The sequence below is a fragment of the Eleutherodactylus coqui genome, chromosome 4 (genome assembly GCF_035609145.1).
Source record: "Eleutherodactylus coqui strain aEleCoq1 chromosome 4, aEleCoq1.hap1, whole genome shotgun sequence".
NCBI classification, from domain to species: domain Eukaryota; kingdom Metazoa; phylum Chordata; class Amphibia; order Anura; family Eleutherodactylidae; genus Eleutherodactylus; species Eleutherodactylus coqui.
The window spans coordinates 216,747,009-216,770,183 of record NC_089840.1 but is presented as its reverse complement, the minus strand read 5'-3'; the positions used below and the strand labels follow the sequence as shown (position 1 = coordinate 216,770,183).

Here is a 23,175-nt window from a genome sequence, read left to right as displayed (position 1 = left end):
TGTATATGGCTGTATGCTATGTATAGTGTGTCTATATGGCTGTATACTACCGGTATGTATAGTGTGTATATATGGCTGTATACTACAGTGTGCAGTGTGTGTATATGGTAGTATAATACACTGTGGGCATAGTGTGTATATTCTATATGTAGTACACTGTATATAGATATGCCTGTATACTACACTGTATAGTTGGTATACATTGTATATGACTATGGTCCCCTGCACACGGGCGGAAATTCCACGGCGGGATTTCTCGCAGAATTTCCGCCCGTGCCCGCCTGCATAGGATTGCTTTGCAAAACGCAATCCTATGCAGACGGCCGTGATTTGTCCGTGTGAAATCACACGCGGTAAACAAATCATGACATGTTCTATTTCTGTGCGGGTCTCACAGAGGCCCACACAGAGATGTCACCCCTGGCACGCCGCCTCCGCTCTGCGCATGTGCCCGCTGGGTGGCAGCCTGCACATCACAGAGAGGAGAAGACGCGGAAGAAGGTGAGCCGCACTGCTCACTGCCGGGGCGCGGGTCGGATCCTGCTGCGAGAATTCTCCGACCCAGCCGTCTGCAGGCGGCCTAAATAATACACCGTGTGCATGCTGTGAATGCACATTATACCTTGTGTGCATACTGTCTGTATATGATGCTCTGGATGTTGTATAACGTTTGTATATGTGTGTTCTATATAAATATTCCCAGCGCTGCAGTGAACGGACTCCAACAGACATATAAATGTGCCGGACCTACTTCACGGGGTGCCTCACACCGAGTGCACCCCTCATCTAAAGAAGCGTTGTATAATCCCCTGGGCCCGCCCCTTCCGCATGGTCCGGACCGCTCGCTGGGGATTTTTATTTAGTTTCTGCTATTGTCTATCTCTCTCCGGTTTATACTTATATATTCTAATTTCCCTCCGATGCTCTCCATGATGTGATGTCGTAAGGACCGGCGACCAGCATATCTATCACCTCAACCACCCGATTATCTGGTTCTTCCTGCCGGCCTGGATCTTTGACCCACCGGCGCTCCCCAGGGAAACCCGGTTACCGCAGGGTGAGATAAAAATATTATATTTATTAAATTGGTAAATATAAATCCCCCCCCCCCCCCCCACTCTGGGGCGCTGCCTTCTGATCTCTGTTCTGTATATATATATATGATAGAGTATATGTGTCCGACCCCATATTCCTGTGTAGAAGGCGTGTATGGCCGGTGGATGATGGTGCTGTATGTATGGTGTGAGCGCTATGCGCATACGGGTGTTGTGTGTGTGTGTATATATATATATATATATATATATATATACTGGCTGATATACTCGGCTTCGCCCCAGTTAGTTTGGTACAGAGAACAGGAACCGAGGATTATAGTATGTTCCCCACTTTGCCTGGTTCTTCACGTTACCCAGGAAACACCGCGTGGAGGTGACCGCGTGCTTCCTTGGCTAGAATTGTATAATCCAGTTGTGACCCCGTTACGTTTCCTACTTAGGATCTAAGGAACATTTGCGCCAAATGTCATGTTTGTCCTCCATGGGGAGTAAGGCCGCTCTCACACAGCCCGCTATTTACTGCGATGCTTAATCGCGGCACAGCGCCTCCATTGATTTCAGTGATGTTCTGCCGACTAGCGCTCGGACGCAGCATGTCTAACGCTGTGATTTTCAAGCGCTGTCTGCTCTATTTTCGTGCATTTTAGCACTTTTTAACGCACCTCATCACCCATAGTGGGGCGCTTCAAAAAACGCTGACAAATAGTGGAATGCCTTAGAAAAGGCCGCGCGAAATCGCAGTAAAACGCCATGATGTGCTAATGCGTGCGTGAGAGCGGCCTTAGGGAATTAGTGATGAGTCAGGCCGGCTTCACACGGGCAAGATTCTCCCACGAGTCTTGTGCCTTGCGGGATGTGAATATGATCCCCATTCTTTTGAACGGGGTCATACGCATGAGCGATTGTTTACCCACATTGCACCACAAAGCGATACAGGAAAAGAATCGCGACACGTACCGTCTTTGGGCGCGCCTTCACATCGCAGCGGCCATTGTTGTCAGTGGGGCCGGCGGCAGCATCGCTCCATGTGCTAGATGCACGCGATGCAATGAGGCGTCTCACCAATGAGAACAATGGGAGAAACTCCGTGATCAGCCGCGGCGGAGGATCGCTACTTCTCCGAAGTGATGCCAGATGTTTTTAATACAAAAGACGCCTCGCATCCGCGGTGAAATCGCACGTTGACGAGCGCAGTGTGAAGTCAGCCTCAGAGTCGGTCAGTGAGGCCTCACATTATATATAAAATGTGTGATAACTGTCGTTATCTGTATATACAGGGGGCATATGGGATGTACAGAAGTGTATATATGATGCAAGTGATGGTTATATATTTTTTGCTCGGTATATATGTGTTTTAACCCCTTAATGACACGGCCCTTGTTTTTCCATTTTCGCTTTTTCCTCTCCCCTTTTAAAAAAATCATAACTCCTTCATTTATTCATCGACGTCGCTCTATGAGGGCTTGTATTTTGCGGGCCGAGTTGTGTTTTTCAGTGGTACTATATAATGTACTATATAATGTAAGGAAAAACTTCTCAGTGGAGTGAAATGGGAAAAAAACTAAATTCCACCATCTTGGGTGTGTCTTGTTTTTACGGCGTACAGACTGCAACAAGAATGACCTGATCACTTTATTCTATGGGTCAGTACGAATACTTATAATACCAAAGTTATATAGGTTTTTTTTGGGCTGTACTCCTTTTTTTTGTTTTTCGAAGATATGTAATTTTTAAAAATTATTTCCTGCTTCCATCGTCTGACGACTATAACTTTTTCATTTTTTCGACATAGTTGTACGACATCTCATTTTGTGCGGGACGCCCCATTGTTTCCATTGCTACCATTCTGGCGTACATACGGCTTTTTGATCATTTTTTATTACATTTTTTCTTGGATATAGGGGTGACCAAAAAAGCACAATTCTGGTGTTCTTTATTTTTATGTTCTGAGATGAGCGAACCTACTCGTTTCGAGTAATTACTCAATCGAGCACCGCGATTTTCGAGTACTTCTGTACTCGGGTGAAAAGATTCGGGGGGGGGCGGCGTGGCGGAGCGGGGGTAGCAGCGGGGAACAGGGGGGAGCCCTCTCTCTCTCCCTCTCCCCCCCACTCCCCGCTGCAACCCCCCACTCACCCACGGCGCCCCCCGTATCTTTTCGCCCGAGTACGGAAGTACTCGAAAATCGCGGTACTCAGGCAAAAAAGGGGCTTGGCCGAGTAGGCTCGCTCATCTCTAGTTCTGATGATGTTCGCCATGCAGGGTAAATAATGCATTACTTTGATAGATCAGACTTTTACGGACGCTGCGATACTAAATATGTTTTTTTGTATTACTATTTAGATCCCTTTATTATAAATATGGCAAAAGGGTTTTGTTTTACTTTTATTAGCTTTTTTAATTTAATAATCAGTAAAAATGCAATTTTACCTTTTTTGTTAGTCCCCAGAGGGGACAACAACTTGTGATGCGTTGATCGCTCCTACAGTATGATCTAATGTATAGCATTACATCATACCGCGATCTGTGGTCCTGTGATGTTAAGCGGTTAACTCCTTATGGACATGGCCTATTTTGGGCTTAAGAACGCGACGATTTCTGAGGAATTTTCATTTACAGTTTTCAAGAGCCACAACTTTTAATTTTCCAGTCGACAGTCGTATAAGGTCTTATGTTTTGCGTGGTCAACTATAGTTTTTATTAATTAACTCTGCCATTGTTTTTAATTTTTTTTTTTTTTACAGCGACAATCTAAGGCCTCATGTCCACGGGGAAAATCAGGCCCGCCGCGGATTCTTCATGTAGAATCCCGCAGCGGGTCCCTCCTGCCTCGCGGACATGATGCCTAAAAATCAGAATAAACTCACCTGCTCCGGAGGATGCGGATCTTCCTTCCTTCGCGGACGGATCTTCATTCTCCGACCCGGCGGATGTGCTCGACACGCCGGCGGCGTGCCGGGCACATCTGCCGGGCCAAAGAAAGAAGATCCGGCCGCGAAGAAGGGAAGAACCGCATCGTCCGGAGCAGGTGAGTTTAATTCTGGTACGGGTCTCCTGCGGATCCGGACAGCTTCGATAGGCCTCAATAGAAGCCTGCGGGAGCCGTCCCTGCGGGAGACCCGCACGAAAATGGAGCATGTCCATTTTGTTTCCCGCACGCGGATCCGCGCCTGACGCGGGAAATGACATCCAAAGGTATTTAACTACCTGCGGGTGTGCAATGCATCCCTATGAGGCGCGGATCCGCGTGCAGGAGAAACGCTGCGGATTCTAAGCGCGTGGACATGAGGCCTAACCGTATAAATGACGCAATTCATTTTTTCTGCGGTTCGATACGTTTACAACAATGCCAAAAACATAATTTTTTTTAGGTTTTTCCACTTCATCACATTCAAAGTCACATAACGTTTTTGATTTTTTCATGGACAGAGCTTTGTCAGGGCTTGTTTTTTGCGTCACGAACTGTAGTTTTTATTTGTACCATTTCGGGGTACATATGGCTCTTTGGATTGCCTTTATTGCTCTTTTTAGGAGATATTTGCTGCGCAGGATAATTCGTGCGCTCATTACGGACACAATGATACCACATATGTGAGGTTTTTCTGAAATTAGTAATTTTTTTTCTTGCAAATAGCGGTAAGCAAGTAAAAAACCAAGGTATTTTATTTTATTTCTTTACATTATTTCTTTAGTTTATTTACACTGTTTATTTCCCTGAGGGCTTATTCAGACGTCCGTATATTGTCCTGGTTTTTACACCCGCCCAATATACGGTGTCCCTTTCTGCAGGGGGAGGAGGCGGGCCGGGGGCAGTGCACTGAGCTCCTGCCCCCTCTACGCCCTTCACCACTGTTTACAATGGGAGGGGCAGGAGGGTGGGGATGGCAGAGATAAGTTCCGCCTCATCCTGCCCCCTCCGCTTGCATATAGTGGCGAGGGGCAGAGATGGGGCGGGAGCTCAGTGCACTGCTCCTGGACCAGCCCACCTCCTCCACCTGCAGAAAGGGACACCGTATATCGGACAGGCGTGAATAAGCCCTGAAGCGGACCTGCTCCATAGCAGCAGTGATTGCTATGGTAAGGCATTGCATGACTTCTGTACAGCAATACCTTATCGCTGGTTATAGCGCTCATAATCAATGGGTGAAGCACAACAGCGCCGCTAGACTTAACATAAGATCTTTGACCCGGCCTGAGAGTCACTCAATGCATCAAACTCTAATTTCATGATTTTACGGCGGTGGTGACGATGTCACAAATCTAATGACACCAAAATCATCCACCCAAGGTCACACAAAGGGGTCAAAGTGCGGTGCAAGAAAAGCCTGCAGGCGGTTTTATATAAGATTCGTTTCTCTTCCCCACATTCAGAAAATCCGAACCGTTTTATTTTTCCGATAACGCAGCTGTCTGAGGGCTTGTTGCTTCTTGTGGGGCGAATTGTAGTTTTTTATGGTTCTCTTTAATGCACCATATAATGTATTGTGAAGCTAAATAAATCCGCTGTGGGATGTCACTATGAACACTGAGGTCGCTGTGCGCAGTCACTATTACCGCTGGGGCGATAAATAAGTGGGTTTTGGGTTTCAGTTTGGGCACTCGGTCTCTAAAAGGTTCGTCATCACTGCTATAGGGTGTCTGGGGGACGCCAGGTCTGATTCTGCTGCGATATTTCACAGGTGGAAATGGACCCGGCCATGGGCATGAGGCCATACTGTGTAATGCAGTACCATAGTATTGCATTATGCTGTATGCTGACAGTCAGTCTCTTCATGGTAGCCTTGGGAATCTTCAGGAGGCCCAGGGTGTCATGACAACCAAACCGCACCTTGCAATCTCATCGCGAGGGGGCTGTTTTGGACCACTAAATGCCGATTGGGGCATTTAAATGCCGCTGTCAGATCGATTTAAAGGATTAACAGCTGCGATCAATGTGAACGCTGATGGCGGCTGTTACAGGCGGGTGTCAGCTGTCAGAGACAGCCGCCCTGCCATGGATGGAGCGGATGAGGGGTAAAGTGGTTAGTCTTCTCCACTGCTCCAGGCTTCTTCGCTGGCTTTTGTTGACATGCTGCTGGGGTGACATTTTCATATACACACGACTGCCGTGGCCAACCCCTGACCCCAGCCGTGTGCGGCGGCAGCGCTATCCCAGCACATGAGCCAAGGGGGGGCTATAGCATATTTCCATCTGCGTGGAATTTGTGTTTTTTATGAAATAGTGAAAGGAATGTAGCCGCGATCTGCTGTCAGCGCAGTTCTGTACGTTTCTGGTCTTGTCATCTTTTGCTAGGATATAAAGGTTTTGTGGCCTGTATACATGTGAGCGCGGCGCATAGGTGCCCATGAGAAAATGTACACCACCTACCATAAGGTCTCACGTCCACGGGCGGGTCGGATTCCGTGGCAGTAGCCCGCAGTGGATTCCCACTCTGTCCGTGGCCGAGGACACTGCTTACCCGTCCGGGTCTTCTATTTTCTTCACTACGTATGTGTGCGGCAGTGCCGGCTGGCGTGCCGCCGTACATGCGCAGTGGAGGATTTTTTTCAAGTCTCCTGCTTTCCCGCGGGATCCGCTGCCCGGCGGCACAGTTAGATACGCGTGGGCCGCGGGTCAGACTGCTTCCATTGACTGCAATGGAAGTCGTCCATGAGGGATCCGCACTGAAATGGAGCATGCTGCAACTTGTTTCTAGACCGAAAGGTCCGCAAATCAAATCCACATGCTTTATTTCATTGCGGACGGCCATGTTTCCCTTTGTGTATCTTTCGGTTGGGGACATTGGGCCTCAGTGTTTGCCCTTGAGCCTTATTGATGGTCATTACAAATGCTCTGGTCATCAGATGCGCTCGAGCTGACTTGTCTATATGCACTCCTCACTCAGTAAGTAACGGCCATGTTCTGTGATTGACTTGTCCTTGTGAGGCGAATTACAGGAAGAGCAAAAAATGGATGGGAAATACAATTGTCAAAATCATTTCTTACACAGCTAGGGTAAAATAAAAGCTGTGCTGTGATTGGTTGGTATGTATTATACTACTGACGTAAAGTAAAAGCTGTGCTGTGATTGGTTGGTATGTATTATACTACTGACGTAAAGTAAAAGCTGTGCTGTGATTGGTTGGTATGTATTATACTACTGACGTAAAGTAAAAGCTGTGCTGTGATTGGTTGGTATGTATTATACTACTGACGTAAAGTAAAAGCTGTGCTGTGATTGGTTGGTATGTATTATACTACTGACGTAAAGTAAAAGCTGTGCTGTGATTGGTTGGTATATATTATACTACTGAGGTAAAATAAAAGCTGCGCTGTGATTGGTTGGTATTTCTTATACTACTGAGGTAAAATAAAAGCTGCGCTGTGATTGGTTGCTATGGGAAACCCAGATTTTCTTTAAAATCTCAATCCATGTTAATGTGGCATTCATTCAAGTTTTAGGCTGGGTTCACACAGGGCGGATTTGCCGCAGCAGATCCGCCCGCGGCCGCTAATCTCGGGATTAGCCAGCCATGTGGATGAGACTTCTCAGAAACCTCGTCCACACGGGACGGCTAATCCGCTGCAGTAAATCCGGTTGAAACCGCGGCCGCGCTCTCCCTTTATGGGAGCACCAGCCGCAACGGAAAAGCATGCCGCCGAGCTGCTTCAAAGCCGCCACAGCTTAAACCGCGGCGGTTCTCCCGGCGGAAATCTCGCGGTTTTTGCTGTGGCCAAACCGCGAGATTTCCGACGGGAATCCGCCCTGTGTGAACCCACCCTTAATCCGGGGCAACGCTGGTACCCCTGCTAGCCTAATAATCACATACGTGCGGCAACGACGTCTGCCCTCAGGTGTCTGCCCGTTTGTGGAGGCACTCCGCTCCACCGCACTTTATGGCGTTGTCTGGCCCTGACAAATGTATGTATGCACTTCTGTATGGCCATTACAAAGCACTTTGTAATATACTTTGTGCTTTGTAAATCAGCCATACAGAAGATATATACTTACCTACAGGAGTGCTCCCTATCTTCAGTCTTCTCCTCTTGTCGGGCCGTAAACACACGTCCTCGGGCCAGGGGTGCGCGCCTGTTTTTTTGCGCATGCGCAGCAGCGCCTGCCGGCTCAGGAACACGCGTCAGATTATTCGCGCATGCGCAGTCCGTACTAGAGACGGACAGGAGTGTCCACCGGTCATCAGCTGAAGGGTAAGTATTACTACTGGGAGCGGGGGCTGTCATAACTTCTCTCATGGGAGTGGGGGAGGGGGCTGCCATAACTTATTGCAGGGAGGGAGGGGAGTGGGTTGTATAACTGCCCCTGCCACCGACCTGCCCAGCGAGCCACCAACCCACCCACTATAATCCTGCCTGTGCAGGGAGGAGAGGAGGTGAGCTGTGACTATTGTGAATGGTGGTCCTGTGTTATCTATATGTAGGTGCCACCTCTCAGTGTAATCCTGTCTGTGCAGGGAGAGGAGAGGTGAGCTGTGACTATTGTGAATGGTGGTCCTGTGTTATCTATATATAGGTGTCACCTCTCAGTATAATCCTGTCTGTGCAGGGAGGAGAGGAGGTGAGCTGTGACTATTGTGAATGGTGGTCCTGTGTTATCTATATATAGGTGCCACCTCTCAGTGTAATCCTGTCTGTGCAGGGAGGAGAGGAGAGGTGAGCTGTGACTATTGTTAATGGTGGGTCCTGTGTTCTCTACAAATAGGTGTCACCTCTCACTGTAATCCTGTATGTGCAGGGAGGAGAGGAGGTGAGCTGTGAGTATTGTGAATAGTGGTCCTGTGTTATCTATACAGATGTGTCTCATCTCAGTGTAATCCTGTTTGTGCAGGGAGGAGAGCCATGACTATTTTGAATGGTTGAGGTGCGGACAACTAGTTGCTGTGTGGGTTAGGGTGCTGACAACTTGTCGACGCGGGGGTTGGGGTGCTGACAACTAGTTGCCGCAAGAGTTGGGGTGCTGACAACTTGTCGCCGCGGGGGTTCAGGTGCTGACAACTTTTCGACACAGGAGTTGGGGTGGTGACAAATAGTGGACGCAGGAGTTGGGGGGTGACAACTAGTCCCCGCGCGGGTTAAAAGCTGACAACTAGTCGCCGCAGGAGTTAGGGTGCTGACAACTAGTCGCCGCGGGGGTTGGGGTGCTGACAACTAGTTGCCTCAGGGGTTTGGGTGCTGACAACTAGTCGCCGCAGGGGTTGGGGTGCTGACAACTTGTCGCCATGGGGTTTGGGTGCTGACATCTTGTCGCCGCCGGAGTTGGGGGGCTGACAACTTGTCGACGCGGGGGTTGGGGTGCTGACAACTAGTTGCCGCGGGGGTTGGGATGCTGACAACTAGTTGCCTCGGGGGTTGGGGTGCTGACAACTAGTCGCCGTGGGGGTTTGGGTGCTGACATCTTGTTGCCGCGGGGGTTGGGGTGCTGACAACTAGTCGCCGCGGGAGTTGGGGGGCTGACAACTTGTCGACACAGGGGTTGGGGTGCTGACAACTAGTTGCCGCGGGGGTTGGGATGCTGACAACTAGTCGGTTTGGGGTGCTGACAACTTATCGCCATGGGGGTTTGGGTGCTGACATCTTGTTGCCGCGGGGGTTGGGGTGTTGACAACTAGTCGCCGCGGGAGTTGGGAGGCTGACAACTTGTCGACGCGGGGGTTGGGGTGCTGACAACTAGTTGCCGCGGGGGTTGGGATGCTGACAACTAGTCGCTGTGGGGTTTGGGGTGCTGAAAACTTATCGCCATGGGGGTTTGGGTGCTGACATCTTGTTGCCGCGGGGGTTGGGGTGCTGACAACTAGTCGCCGCGGGAGTTGGAGGGCTGACAACTAGTCGCCGCGGGGGTTGGGGTGCTGATAACTTGTCGCCGCGGGGGTTGGGATGCTGACAACTAGTTGCCTCGAGGGTTGGGGTGCTGACAACTAGTTGCCGCAGGGGTTGGGGTGCTGACAACTTGTCGCCATGGGGTTTGGGTGCTGACATCTTGTCGCCGCGGGGTTTGGGTGCTGACATCTTGTCGCCGCGGGGGTTCGGGTGCTGACAACTAGTCGCCGCGGGAGTTGGGGTGCTGACAACTTGTCGCCGCGGGGAAGAGGGGGGGCTGTCAGTGTTACTTGTCATGTGGGGGGAAAGGGGGCTGTCAGTGTACTTGTCGCGCGGGAGGACTGTCCCCGTAACTTGTCGCACGGGAGGGGGCTGTCACCATAACTTGTCGCACTGGGAGAGGCGGAGGGGTGTTCTCACCATAACTTGTCGCAGGGGGGAAGGGGCTATTGCTATAACTTGTTGCACGGTGGGAGGGGGCTGTCACCATAACTTGTCACAGTCGGGGGGGAGGTGCCTGTCAAGCGGGTATTCTCTCCCCGCCCCTCTCCATTCACTTTGCACAGCGGACGTTCAGTACTGAACGGCTGCTGTTTACACTGAACTCTCGTCGTTCAAGATTTTATCCTGTGAGTATAGACAGTCTCTCCTGACCCCGCCCCCTCTAAGTACACTGTACAGCAGGAGAACATGCTGTCCTGTGGAGGGACTTAGAGGGGGCGGGGCCTGGGCAGGAAGAGACTTAGATGAGTTCACTAGAGGTGGGCGTGGCCAGGACGGGAGCTGAGCGAGGCCAGTCATTGGGAGCTCGCACACAGAGGGGGGAGAGCGCAGGGCATTGTGGGAAGTCAGCACAACGGCGCCATCTTTGAAAGCTGCTTTGAACATCAGATATCAAAGTAAGAAACTGACCTTCTGGCTGATCTGCCTGCCTGAGCCCTGTATGCGGTGTGTGGGAAAAATCACATCTGCATGCTTATCATTGCTTTGCGGACATCCATGCATCCCTATGGACGGCTTGATTTGCGGTTCTCCAGCGCTGGTTCCACAAATCGAATCCGCCTGTGGACATTGGGCCTTACTTTAGCATGTATACTATTAGTATGGATATCCGGCAGCGGACGTGGTACTTGTGTGACAGAATATATGATGTGCTGCAGGGATATGGTGTATTATTGGGAAGCCCGTCCCGACGGCGACTGCAATCTATATACATATCTCCATGCTCAGGAGAATTACTCAGCGGCCTTAGGGCTCATGTCCACAGGTGCCCTCGCAGCGTTTTACCAGTGTTTGTGATACCGCGTACGGGCAGCGAGTGTACTGCGCATATCTGCGTATCTCACGGCCGCGGTCATGCGCAGTGTGGCTGTCTTTTTTTTAATCCCCCGCTGTGTCGTATCTGCGTTGCGTATGAATCGCCGCCCGTACATAATGTATTGTGTATGGACAGGTTTGCATACGCTGCTTATACAAACATATACGGCTCACTCTGCGTGGTACGCCGGAGAATAGAGCATGCTGCGATCTAGTTCTCGCTGGTATCTACATGCAGTGTCTATACGCTCATGTGCAAGGACTAATGAAGGTCCATTTACTCTCATTAGCTCCATTCAGCACGCTTTACGTGGCCGTGCAACGCATGTGTAATAGGCGGTGAAAGACCACCCGAGGACACGAGCCCTTAGGAATAATAGTTATAATGTAAAGGCGTCCTCTGTTCCTAATCCACAAAGTACTCGGGGTGAACCAACATGGAGGTCCCTCTGCATGCCCCCTCCGCCATATTTCTGTAGCCACGGGCGGAACTGTTCAGCAGCTTCCAGACTTTTGTTATATTCTTGGCGCATCTAATTACAATATTTCCCAGTAAGCAATATTCTAATGAAGCTTCTTGTACAGGATGGGCCACGGAATATTAGCCCGTCACCACACTCTCATCAAAGCTGTCTAAAAGAAAATCTTTGTTGCCATAGCAACCAATCACAGCGCAGCTTTCATTTACCTCAGCAGTATAAGAAATGAAAGCTGCGCTGTGATTGGTTGCTATGGACAACATTGATAGACTTTCTTATAGACAGTGTGGGCTGCCGTCCTTCTTTTCCGTGGACCACCCTGCAGATGCTATGGTGATGATGAGTGAGTGTGAGGCATAGCGTGTAGTTACATCATACGTACACAGGGGGCGCACCGCTTCAGCCTAAGATTGAGCCAGAATTTTGCCTTATTCAGTTTAGTAAATCTCGCACTTATATTCGGAGAGATCGCTCAGCTGTTTGAGAACAACGGTCATATTGCTTTATTGTTACTGCATTGTAGATGGTAAATATAAGGTATATGTCTATGTTTAAGGACTCTCCGGTTACCGGACAACCCCTTTTCAGTAGGACGCCCTGTGTGAAAATAATATACAGAGATACACGCGTACCCCAGGACTCAGCACTGCAGCCTGCTGCAGACTCAGGGGGAGGGGCATAGGAAGTCACATGACCTCTGTAGCCAATGATAAATGCAGCATCATGTTCTTGAACTCCTGGCATCGCGGCTATCAGGGTCTGAGCGCCGATGCCAGGAGAATGGATGGTGACACTGCAGCTTCTCATTGGCTGCAGCGGTCACCTGATTTCCTGTGACATCATCTGTCAGTGGGATTATGGGCATCTGTAACAATTTACACTTTCAACTTTAACCTCTTAGTGACAGCCCCATTGCCTTTTTACGTCCTAGCTAAGCGGGCTTTAATCCTGGAGGACATAAAAACATGCATCCTCTTAGAATTAAAGCCCTATTGCCCCCCCCCCCCGGCAATGTGATCCGGTGTATAGCGCCGATCGCAATTAAATGAATAAATAGTTAAAAAAAGATTAAGATTCAGCTGCCCTGATGGATCCGATCCATCAGGGCAGCTGAGATTACTCACCCGCCTTGTCCGTGGTCTCCCACGGGGAATTGGTTCTCTGGGACCCGTCACCGCTCTTCTGCATATGTGTGCCAGATGTATGACGTCATGCGCATGCGCAGAAGGCCAGGAGCCCCGGCAAATTTAAAGTCTCCTGGATGCCGACTCCTGAAGGTAGCCGGGAACCAGGAGATGTCACTGGAGACCGAGGTGACCGGTCCCCTGTGCACGTGATTGCCACTATTCAATGGAAAGCGGCGATCACGAAAAAGTTTTAAAAGGTTGGAAAGAAGTTTGTTCCATCTCCTCTCATGGATCGGATCCATAAGGAGAGGTGAAAATACTCACTCGGGTCCTCCGCGATGTCCCAATCTTCTGGGACCTGAAGTATCCTTCTGCGCAGAGGGGCTCGTGCCCCGGGAAATTTTAAATCCCTCTGCTCCTGGGTAACATGTGCAGAGAGATGTCACCGGGGACGTGATCACTGTTATCCAATAGATAACAGTGATGATTTAGAGTAAAAAAAAATGGCACCGATAAAAACTATAGTTCGCCATGCAAAAAATAAGCCCTTATATGGCCGTGGCGACAAAAAGTGGCTTTTGAAAAATGGATATAAAACCCTGCCAAAAATAGCTGCATCCTTAAGCCCAAAATAGGCCGTGTCCTTAAGGGGTTAATATAAGACAGGGTCTTCTTTTTAAGGAAGCACGGTATCTTAGCGTCTGTTACGCACTGTAGAAGCCTATTGAAATCAATGTGCATGCGCAAATGCACACAAAATACACAGGAAACCTGCGTAATCGCTACGTATTTACCCACAAAATCAAGAAGATTTCGCACGTTTCTATTACATGCGGAAATACGCTGCATATTTATGTGAAGTAAAAGAATACCAATACGCCGCAAAGCGCAAGGCAACAGCGTATTTACAGACCGAAATACGCAAGCGCCCATGTGAATGCGGAGAAATGGTTACTTGTGCTGGTCTTCATTTTCTTGTTACCTCTATAGCTCCAACATATTCTGCAGCAATGTACAGAGATTGTCGTCCCTAATATCTGTCATGGTCGCCGGTAACGCTCACAATGTAATGTTTCTATCGCAAACACACACTACACGCGCCTGCAGATGCGGGACAGTTTCATCAACGGCCATTTAACCTAGACATGTGTTTGGCGCTAGTAGTCCATAAGCGTGCACGGGGGGCCATAACATGCACATGTCAGTAAAAGTAGGTGGAAATGATTGGAATCCTGGCCAGTGTCAGTAGATGTTCTACAACTTGTAGGCAGGACATACAATAGTGCAGTCTGGTCAAGAACGTTGCTCATGCGTTTTTCTATCCTTCTGTTTGCAGATGGCGCAGAGGGATTTTTCATTTGTGAATCCGTGTTCAGTTATCAAGTCGCATCAGCGCTGAAGCAGGTGAAACATGGTAAGTAACGAGTGCAAATCATGACCATAATCCAGTCTACACCAGCAAACAGAAACTCATCCTACAGATTTCTCTTCTATCAAACTGTATTAAGTAATGCATGCCTGTTTTATGGCTGAGGGAAGTGAATTAAAGAGTTTGTAAACTATTGGTGACCTATCCTGAAGATAGATCATCAATAGTAGCTTGGTGGAAGTCCGTTACCAGGAACCCCACCGATCAGCTGTTTGTAGGGCCAATGCACTAAGTTTAAATCTGCAGGAAGCAGACAGCTTCCTTCTCAGTGCGGTGGCCAGCCCTGGCATAGTAACATAGTAACATAGTATGTAAGGCCGAATGAAGACATTGTCCATCTAGTCCAGCCTGTCTATCCTACTGTGTTGATCCAGGGGAAGGCAAAAAACCCCAAGGCCAGAAGTCAATTAGCCCTTTTGGGGAAAAAATTCCTTCCCGACTCCCTAATGGCAATCAGACTGTTCCCTGGATCAACCCCTAATGGTTCCTACCTGCCTATATACCAGGATTGACACTTAACCTAAAATTTATATCCTGTAATATCCTTCTTCAGAAAGACATCAAGTCCCCTTTTAAACTCCTCTATCGATTTTGCCATCACCACTTCCTCCGGTAGAGAGTTCCACAGTCTAACTGCTCTTACAGTAAAGAACCCCTTTCTATGTTGGTGATGAAACCTACTTTCCTCTAATCGTAGCGGATGTCCTCTTGTTACCGTCGCAGTCCTGGGTGTAAACAGATCACGGGAGAGATCCTTGTGTTGTCCCCTCATGTACTTATACATGGTTATTTGGTGGCCTCTTAACCTTCTTTTTTCTAGAGTAAATAGTCCCAATTTGGATAGCCTCTCTGGGTATTCCAGTCCCGTCATTCCATGTATTAGTTTAGTCGCTCTTCTTTGAACCCCCTCAAGCACTGTGACATCTTTCCTGAGCACCGGTGTCCAGAATTGTACGCAGTATTCCATGTGAGGTCTGACAAGTGCCTTATATAATGGAAGGATAATGTTCTCGTCCTTCGCCCCTATACCTCTTTTGATGCACCCCAAGACTTTATTTGCCTTTGCAGCGGCTGACTGGCATTGGTTACTCCAGCTCAGTCTATTATCCACTAATACCCCCAGATCCTTTTCCATATCACTTTTCCCTAGTGGTACCCCATTAAGTGAATATTTGTGACATCTGTTTCTCTTGCCCATGTGCATAGTCTTACATTTTTCAACATTGAACTTCATTTGCCATTTTTCTGCCCAAGCCCCCAGCTTATCCAGGTCCGTTTGTAGCCGCACATTGTCCTCCGTTGCATTAATTATATTGTATAATTTTGTGTCATCTGCAAATATTGATATTTTGCTGTGCAGCCCCTCTATCAGGTCATTGATAAATATGTTGAACAGAGTGGGGCCTAATACTGAACCCTGTGGCACCCCGCTAGCGACTGTGGTCCAATCAGAGTACGAACCATTTATTACCACCCTCTGCTTTCTATCGTTGAGCCAATTTTTTACCCACTTACACACGTTTTCGCCCAGTCCGAGCTGCCTCATTTTGTATATTAGCCTATTATGTGGCACGGTGTCAAAGGCTTTAGAGAAGTCCAGATATACAAGATCAATAGATTCTCCCTGGTCCAGCTTAGAGCTTACTTCATCGTAGAAACTGATCAGATTTGTCTGACATGAGCGACCCTTCATGAATCCATGCTGGTGAGGAGTTATTCCCTTAATCTCCTTGAGGTACTCATCGATGGCGTCTCTCAGAATCCCCTCGAAAATTTTTCCCGTTACTGAAGTGAGACTTACTGGCCTGTAGTTACCAGGCTCACTTTTGCTCCCTTTTTTGTAAATTGGAACCACGTTGGCAATGCGCCAGTCCAATGGTACTACTCCGGTCTTGATAGTGTCTAGAAATATTAGGTATAGCGGCCTAGCTATCTCGTCACTTAGTTCCTTTAGTATCCTTGGGTGTAATCCATCTGGGCCCGGTGATTTATCAATCTTAGTTTTCTTTAGACGCTTCCGCACCTCCTCCTGCGTTAGGTATGAGATATTTTGTGAGGAGTTCGTTTTATTCCCCTGCATCTCGTGTGGCATTTCCTTTTCTTTGGTGAACACACTTGAGAAGAAACTGTTTATTAGATTTGCTTTCCCTTCGTCATCATCAATGATTTCTCCTGCATTGTTTTTTAAAGGGCCAGCGCTCTCCCTGCAAATCCTTTTGCTGTTTATGTAGTTGAAAAATAGCTTCGGGTTGTTTCTGCTCTCTTTTGCGATCCGTCTTTCTGCTTCCTCCTTGGCAGTTTTAATCGTGTCTTTGCATATTTTGTTTTTTTCCCTGTATGATTTTAGCGCTTCTTCGCTGCCTTGTTGCTTTAGTAGTTTGAACGCTTTCTTCTTTTCGTTTATTGCCCCTCGTACCGTCTTGTCGAACCACATTGGTTTCCTTTTAGCTGAGTTTCTTTTATTTTTAAAGGGAATGGACTGCTCACATGAGGCGATTAGGATCCTTTTGAACTTTTCCCATTTTTCCTCTGTACTGATATTTTTGAGGATGTTGTCCCAATTAATGTTACCGATAGTAGTTCTAAGCTCATCAAATTTTGCTTTACTAAAGTTTAGTTTCTTTGTCACTCCCTGATAAGGCTTCCTATTGATTGACAGCTGGAAGTTGATTATATTGTGGTCGCTGTTCCCCAAGTGCCCCTCAACCTGCACCCCCTTTATACGTTCCGGTTTGTTAGTTAGCACTAGGTCCAGAATGGCTCTCCCTCTTGTTGGTTCCTGCACAAGTTGGTTCAGGTAATTGTCTTTAATTACTCTCAAGAACTTATCACCCCTGTGAGATTTGCAGGTTTCGTTCTCCCATGTTATATCTGGGTAATTAAAGTCCCCCATGATAATTACTTCGTTGCGCTTTGACACCTCTTCTATCTGCCTTAGTAGTAAGTCTTCAGTTTCTTCTGTTGCTTTTGGTGGTCGATAGAAGACCCCTATCAGGATTTTGTTATTTTTTCCTCCCTGTATTTCTACCCACAGAGATTCCACCTGTTCGTCTCCTACCCCTATATCCTCCCGTAGCCTCGGCTTCAAGTTCGATTTGACGTACAGACATACCCCTCCCCCTTTCTGGTTCCTTCGGTCTCTTCTGAAGAGATTGTACCCCTGCAAATTCACCGCCCAATCGCACTTATCATCAAGCCATGTTTCAGTAATTCCGACCATATCATAACTTTCATCAGTCATTCTTGCTTCAAGCTCGCCCACTTTACCGATCAGACTTCGTGCATTCGTGATCATACAATTTATTTCATTTTTTTTGTTTTTTAAATTTGTTTTGTTGCTATTCGTACTTATGGCTGATCTATCAGTTCTAACTGTACTAACCCCACCCCCTGCATTGCAGTCATTGAAATGAATGGAAAATTTGATGCAATACCGAGCCCTGCCACTGCAGTGATTATGGAGCTGTCTGCTTCCTGCAGAAATCAGCTCAGTGCACCAGCCCAGAAACAGGTGAGATGGGACGGGGAGCTGGTGAACTGAGATCCCGTCCCCTCTCTGACCCTCGCCATTGCTTGCAATGGAGGGGGCATAACAGGATGGAACATAGCTCCGCCCCTGACCCAACCCTCCATTGCAAACAGTAGCAAGAGGCAGAGAGGGGGCGGGAGTTCAATGCACTAGCTCCTCCCCTTGCAGAAAGGGGCAGCGTATATCAGCCGGGCGTGAAAACCTGACCGATATATGCCCGTCTAAATAAGCCCTAAAGGGAGAATGGTGGGGTTTTGGCATTTTTATTGTTGTTTTTTTTATAATTTTTTAACTTTTTCATTTTTTTTACATTTTTGTCTTTTTTAGGGAACTTGCATAATCCTTTTTTTTATTCTTCTAATACTCTGGAATGCTGAGGCATAGTAGGGTATTAGACAGGCTATGAAGCTCAGAGTCTTAGCGCCATAGCCTAATTTAGCTGGCAAACCCGGAGGCTATATTCAAGCCTCCGGATGCAACTGAGACCCTTCAGAACCGCCTGATCACATTGCGAGGGTTCTGATGGTGACACGGCTTTCATTTGACAGCCGATCACCAGCTCTCCCTGCCATGGAGACCATTGGCCGGCTTCTGACGAGCCGATGGTCCACGTGGCAGGGAGAGCTGTCCAATGGTGACAGAGGGAGCCCTCTGCTTCTGTCAGCCCTTTACATGCTGCAGTCGCACAGACCACAACATGTTAAAGGGTTAAACAGCGGAGATCAGAGGTTTTCTCCGTTCTCAGCTGTCAGCACTTTACATGCTGCGGTCACAGAGATTGCGGTATGTAAAGGGTTAAACAGCGGAGATTGGAGGTTTTCTTTGTTCTCTGCTGTAAGAGCTGGTGCCCGGCTATCATCTGACAGTTGGTCACCAGCTCTCCCTGCACGCGGACCATCAGCCGGCGTCTGAAAAGCCGATGGTTTCCGTGGCCAGATGTAAACAGTGCAGGGAAGAATCGGAAAGTTGCCGGTAGATCGGTTATATCTTCCCGCTTCTTTTTTTAAAGTCCTGCACTGGTTCTTTGTGGGACTATGCAGGCAGAGCACAATGCCACAGCTTATGGCATTGTGTTCTGCATGGTCCTATAGTGAAACATAGCCAGGAAATCTTCTGGGCTATGTCACTATGGGCAGCGCAGCTAGTCCTGGAAAATTTCCGGGCGTGCCACTGAAGAGGTTAATGCTATAACTTACAGATCTTGATATATACAACTATAACAAGAGGTATGAGTTACTACAAATGACTGGTTACTTTTGTACTCCTATGACTTATGATTTAAGAAAACTATAAGACTAGACTGTGCTAATGTCATGAGGTGGTAAGGACTTCTGCAAAGGTTGGGCTACATTTGGAGCCTTCATCACTAATTCTGACTAGAAAAACAGCGTTGTATGCAGAGCTATTTTTCCAATCAAAACGAGAGACACTTCAGAAGGCACAAAATTTGGCAACAGAAATATCAACTTAGCTTTTTAAAGGCTTACATTATCAGCACATTTGCAGTATGATATTTCCTTCCCCTTCCCCCTCCACCCCATGCCATGTTCATTTTCTGCACCAACATTTTGAAATATGCACCATATCTTGGGATATGCATCAGTCAGAGACGGTCCTCCAATCAGCATTGCCAAGACAGCTGGCGCAGCCCATCAAAGCGTTGACTGGTCTAGAACAGTGTTTCTCAACTCTAGTCCTCAGGGACCCCCCTATATGACCTGTCGGGGGTCTCTGAGGACTGGAGTTGAGAAAAGCTGGTCTAGAAGTCTTGATTTTCACAGCCAATTATACTGTAGAAAATCTCCAAGATTTTGTTGGCTTTCAAGGAAATGCACCATTTGAGTTGTACTTTGCTATCGTTCACTGCCTCTGCTTATGCTACACCGTAATTTACTGACCATAAGTCAAGTAAGGCACCCACTATTTGTATTTTTGATAAAGGCATTTTATGCAAAATTAAAAATGGGGTATTTTACACTTGGATGGACCTCTTTTCTCAATCAAACTATCCACTTCCTCTGAATATCCAGCCATATTTGATCCTGATAGTATAATAAACCCTCCATCCACAGCCAAAAACTAGGCTGGATTCACATTTGCACTATTATTTCCATTGTTTGGCTCCATCATAGGAGCTAAACATTGGAAGTGCTGGACCCCATGCTTAACTGACATGAATGATGTCCATAGGACCCAGTTGACTAGCATGGTGTCCTCCGGGCTTCCGCCAGGCTGCTCGGGAATCTATGTCAGCTGTGTGCCGAAGACGCTTGCACAGATATGAACAGTCTAACCTGTGCCTACACTAATTGGGTAAAGAAGCATCCCTAAAGAACCTTCTAAGTCTTCTAACTGCTCAGACAGTCTGTCACCAGCTTGAGAGCACCTTGTAAGTGTCAATGTACACTGTGATAAGACTATGTTCCTGTCAAAAGCAGTGATTTCTTATGATCCTTCTCAGTGATTACCCGACATCATGGAGCAACCTGGAGAGACTGGAGAGAATCCTGTTCTAATTGCAGTAACATTTGTTTAGGTCTAATCTTTTCAGATCAACAAGTATCCCGGATGGAGAAGTTGGCCGGATTAGTGGAAGAGTTGGAAGCAGATGACCCCTAGCCCACTTCCACCCCTGAGCCGGACCATACTAAACGATTAAACTGTTATGTGCAAGCATGAGAAGGTACTACCAGGGCTCAACATCCTCTACCATGTCTTCAGTTGTTCTTCTAAAACCAGCATCTTATACTGCAGTCGTTGCCGCTCCATAGAATGAGTCTACAAATCGCTCCACGTTGAAGTCTTCTACCATTTGTGACTATCCCGACCCATAAAGCCGTTTACCATTGTACCTTCACTGGGAATGAACAGGGACGATTGTTTTCAGATTTGTATACAGTGAAAACTTGTGTATAATGTTACATTTTTGCTAAATGTTTTTATTTTCTAAAATAAAGATGAGTTTTGTAGTTACATTTTTATTAGTGTTTTAATTGTGAGGAAAGATGTAATGTTGTGCCAGCAAGAAAAAACTAAAGTGTAATTTAGAAATCCACTGTCCAGGGTGTAGAGGTATCTAATGACCTCTTACAGTGCGATGATCCCTATACTTCTTTAATTTGCTCATTTACATTTAACAAAAGTCTCTCTCAACATGCATACATGAGCCTATGGTGCCCATGACCCTGTCACCAGTTGTCCTTCTTCGAACCGCTTTTGGTAGGTACTAACCATTGCATCTTGGGAACCGCCCTCCCTGGTATTCTGGAGGGCTCTGTTCCAGTCGTCTAGTCATTACTATTTCGCCAAAGTTACTCAGTTTCCTACACTTGCCCATTTTACCTGCTTCCAACACACCAAGAGCTGACTCTTCACTTGATGCTTAAAGGGTTGTACCAAGATATAAAGTTATTCCCCTGCCTACAGGATAGGGAATAACATTATGATCCGACCACCGATTACAATAATGGGTGTTCCGATGGACCCCTCATGGCTGGATGTGAGGATGAGTGTGATGCGTGCTGCAGCTCCATTAACTTCAGTGACAGCGCTCAGCAATCTCTGGCGCTCATACTCGACAATTTCAGGCACTGTCATTGAAATAAACGTAGCTGTGGCATGCTCGTGTGTCCTTTGCTCCATTCACGTGGAGACCATTGGGACCCCCATTTTTGCGATTGGTCAGGGTCCAACCACTAGGACCCTAACCAATCATATATTGTGGATAGGGGAATAACTTTATATCCTGGTACAACACCTTTAACCCCTTCCCGCCATAGGACATAGAGTTATGTCATGGCAGGGTGGTACTTAAGGCAACATTACATAACCTTACGTCATGTGGATCTCGCGGGATCTAAAACAATCCTGCGCCATCTGGCAGCAGGAGCTGGCTTATACTGATAGCCTGCAACAGCGGGGGTGCATTGGGACAGTGATCCCCGCTGTTAACCCTTTACATGCTGCAATCTATGTAGATCGCTGCGTTTAAAGGGTTCACAGAGGGAGTGCGCTGCCTCTGGACATTACTGGACCCACGCAATGTAATTGCGAGGACCGTCGGGTTGTCGTGGCAACAGGACGCCAGATACAGGCATCCTGCTTTGCCATTGCCTATGTTCGCTAAAACCAGCGAAAAGCCATAGCAGTCCTGCAATGCCCTATCATAGCTGTTATGAATGAGGTCCCCTTCAGGGACATAAACAGTGTAAAAAACAAAAGACATGGTGTAAAAAAATACAGAAAGAAAGAAAACCCTTTCTTGCTCATTTTTCCCTATTTCTATAGAAAAAAAAGCGCAAATGTGGTATCCTCGTGTCTTTAATGACCTGTTTGAGCACCAATTTGAGCACACTAATTATCCTGCACAGCAAAAAATGGTAAAAAAAATGGAGGCAAAATGCTTATTTTATTTATTTTGGTCGCCTGCAGACGGCTGGATCAGATCCGGCAGCGAGAATTCTCGCCGCGGGACCCGACCCGAGCGCCTGCAGAGAGCAGCGCATACTCACCCATGCCCCGCAGCTCCGGATCTTTCATGTACCGGCAGCTGGCGCATGCGCAGACCGGAGCCAGCAGCGGGTGAGTGACGTTTCTGTGCGGGGCTCGCAGAAATAGAACATGCCGCGGTTTGTTTGCCTCGCGAGATTTCACAAAGCCTAACTGCGGCCGTCTGCATAGGATTGCGTTTGTTAACGCAATCCTATGCAGGCTTCCAGCGGCAGAAATCCCGCCGCAGAATTTCCGCCTGTCTGCAGGCGGCCTTTACCTCCAAAAAAGCCATATGTACCCCAAAATGGTATATAAAGCACTACAGCTTGTGACGCAAAAAACAAGCCCTCACAGAGCTCCGTCCATGGAAAAATAAAAAAGTTATGCGACTTTGAATGCAATTATGCAAAAATAATCATCAATTCCAAAAAAGGGTTTTATTATGCAAAAGTGGAAAACATTAAAAAATTATGTTTTCGGTATTGTTGTAATCGTACTGTTTCGCAAAAAATATATATTGTGTCATTTATGCTGTTTGATGAGAATTAAAAAAGAATGGCAGAATTGATGTTTTCTCTCCCTGCTCTCAAAAAACATTATAAAAGTTTTACAATATATTATATGCACCCAAAAAGATACCAATAAAAACTACAGTTCGCCATGCAAAAAACAAGCCCTTATTTGGCCGTGTCGATGGAAAAATAAAAAAAAGTTATGTCTCTTGAAAAGCAGAAACGAAAATCCCCAGAAAATCGTTGCGTCTCTAAACCCCAAATAGGTCATGTCCTTAAGGGGCTAATATATCCCACCCCTTGACAGGTGAGATTATAACAAGAAAATGTTTTTCACGTCACACTTCACGTGTGACAGGTTTTAATTTTAACCCCTTAACGACCAGCCCATAGTGTTTTTACGTCCTGCCCAAGTGGGCTT

The 23,175-nt window shown here is 47.3% G+C and overlaps 1 long non-coding RNA gene across 1 annotated transcript; it reads left to right on the top strand.

Annotated features, from left to right (window-relative positions):
- On the top strand, positions 1-20,535 carry LOC136626041 (uncharacterized). The gene is made up of 3 exons (XR_010792612.1): positions 1-1,057; positions 14,130-14,207; positions 20,303-20,535. It is a non-coding gene; the product is annotated as an uncharacterized lncRNA (long non-coding RNA).
- Positions 20,536-23,175: the final 2,640 nt, after the last annotated feature.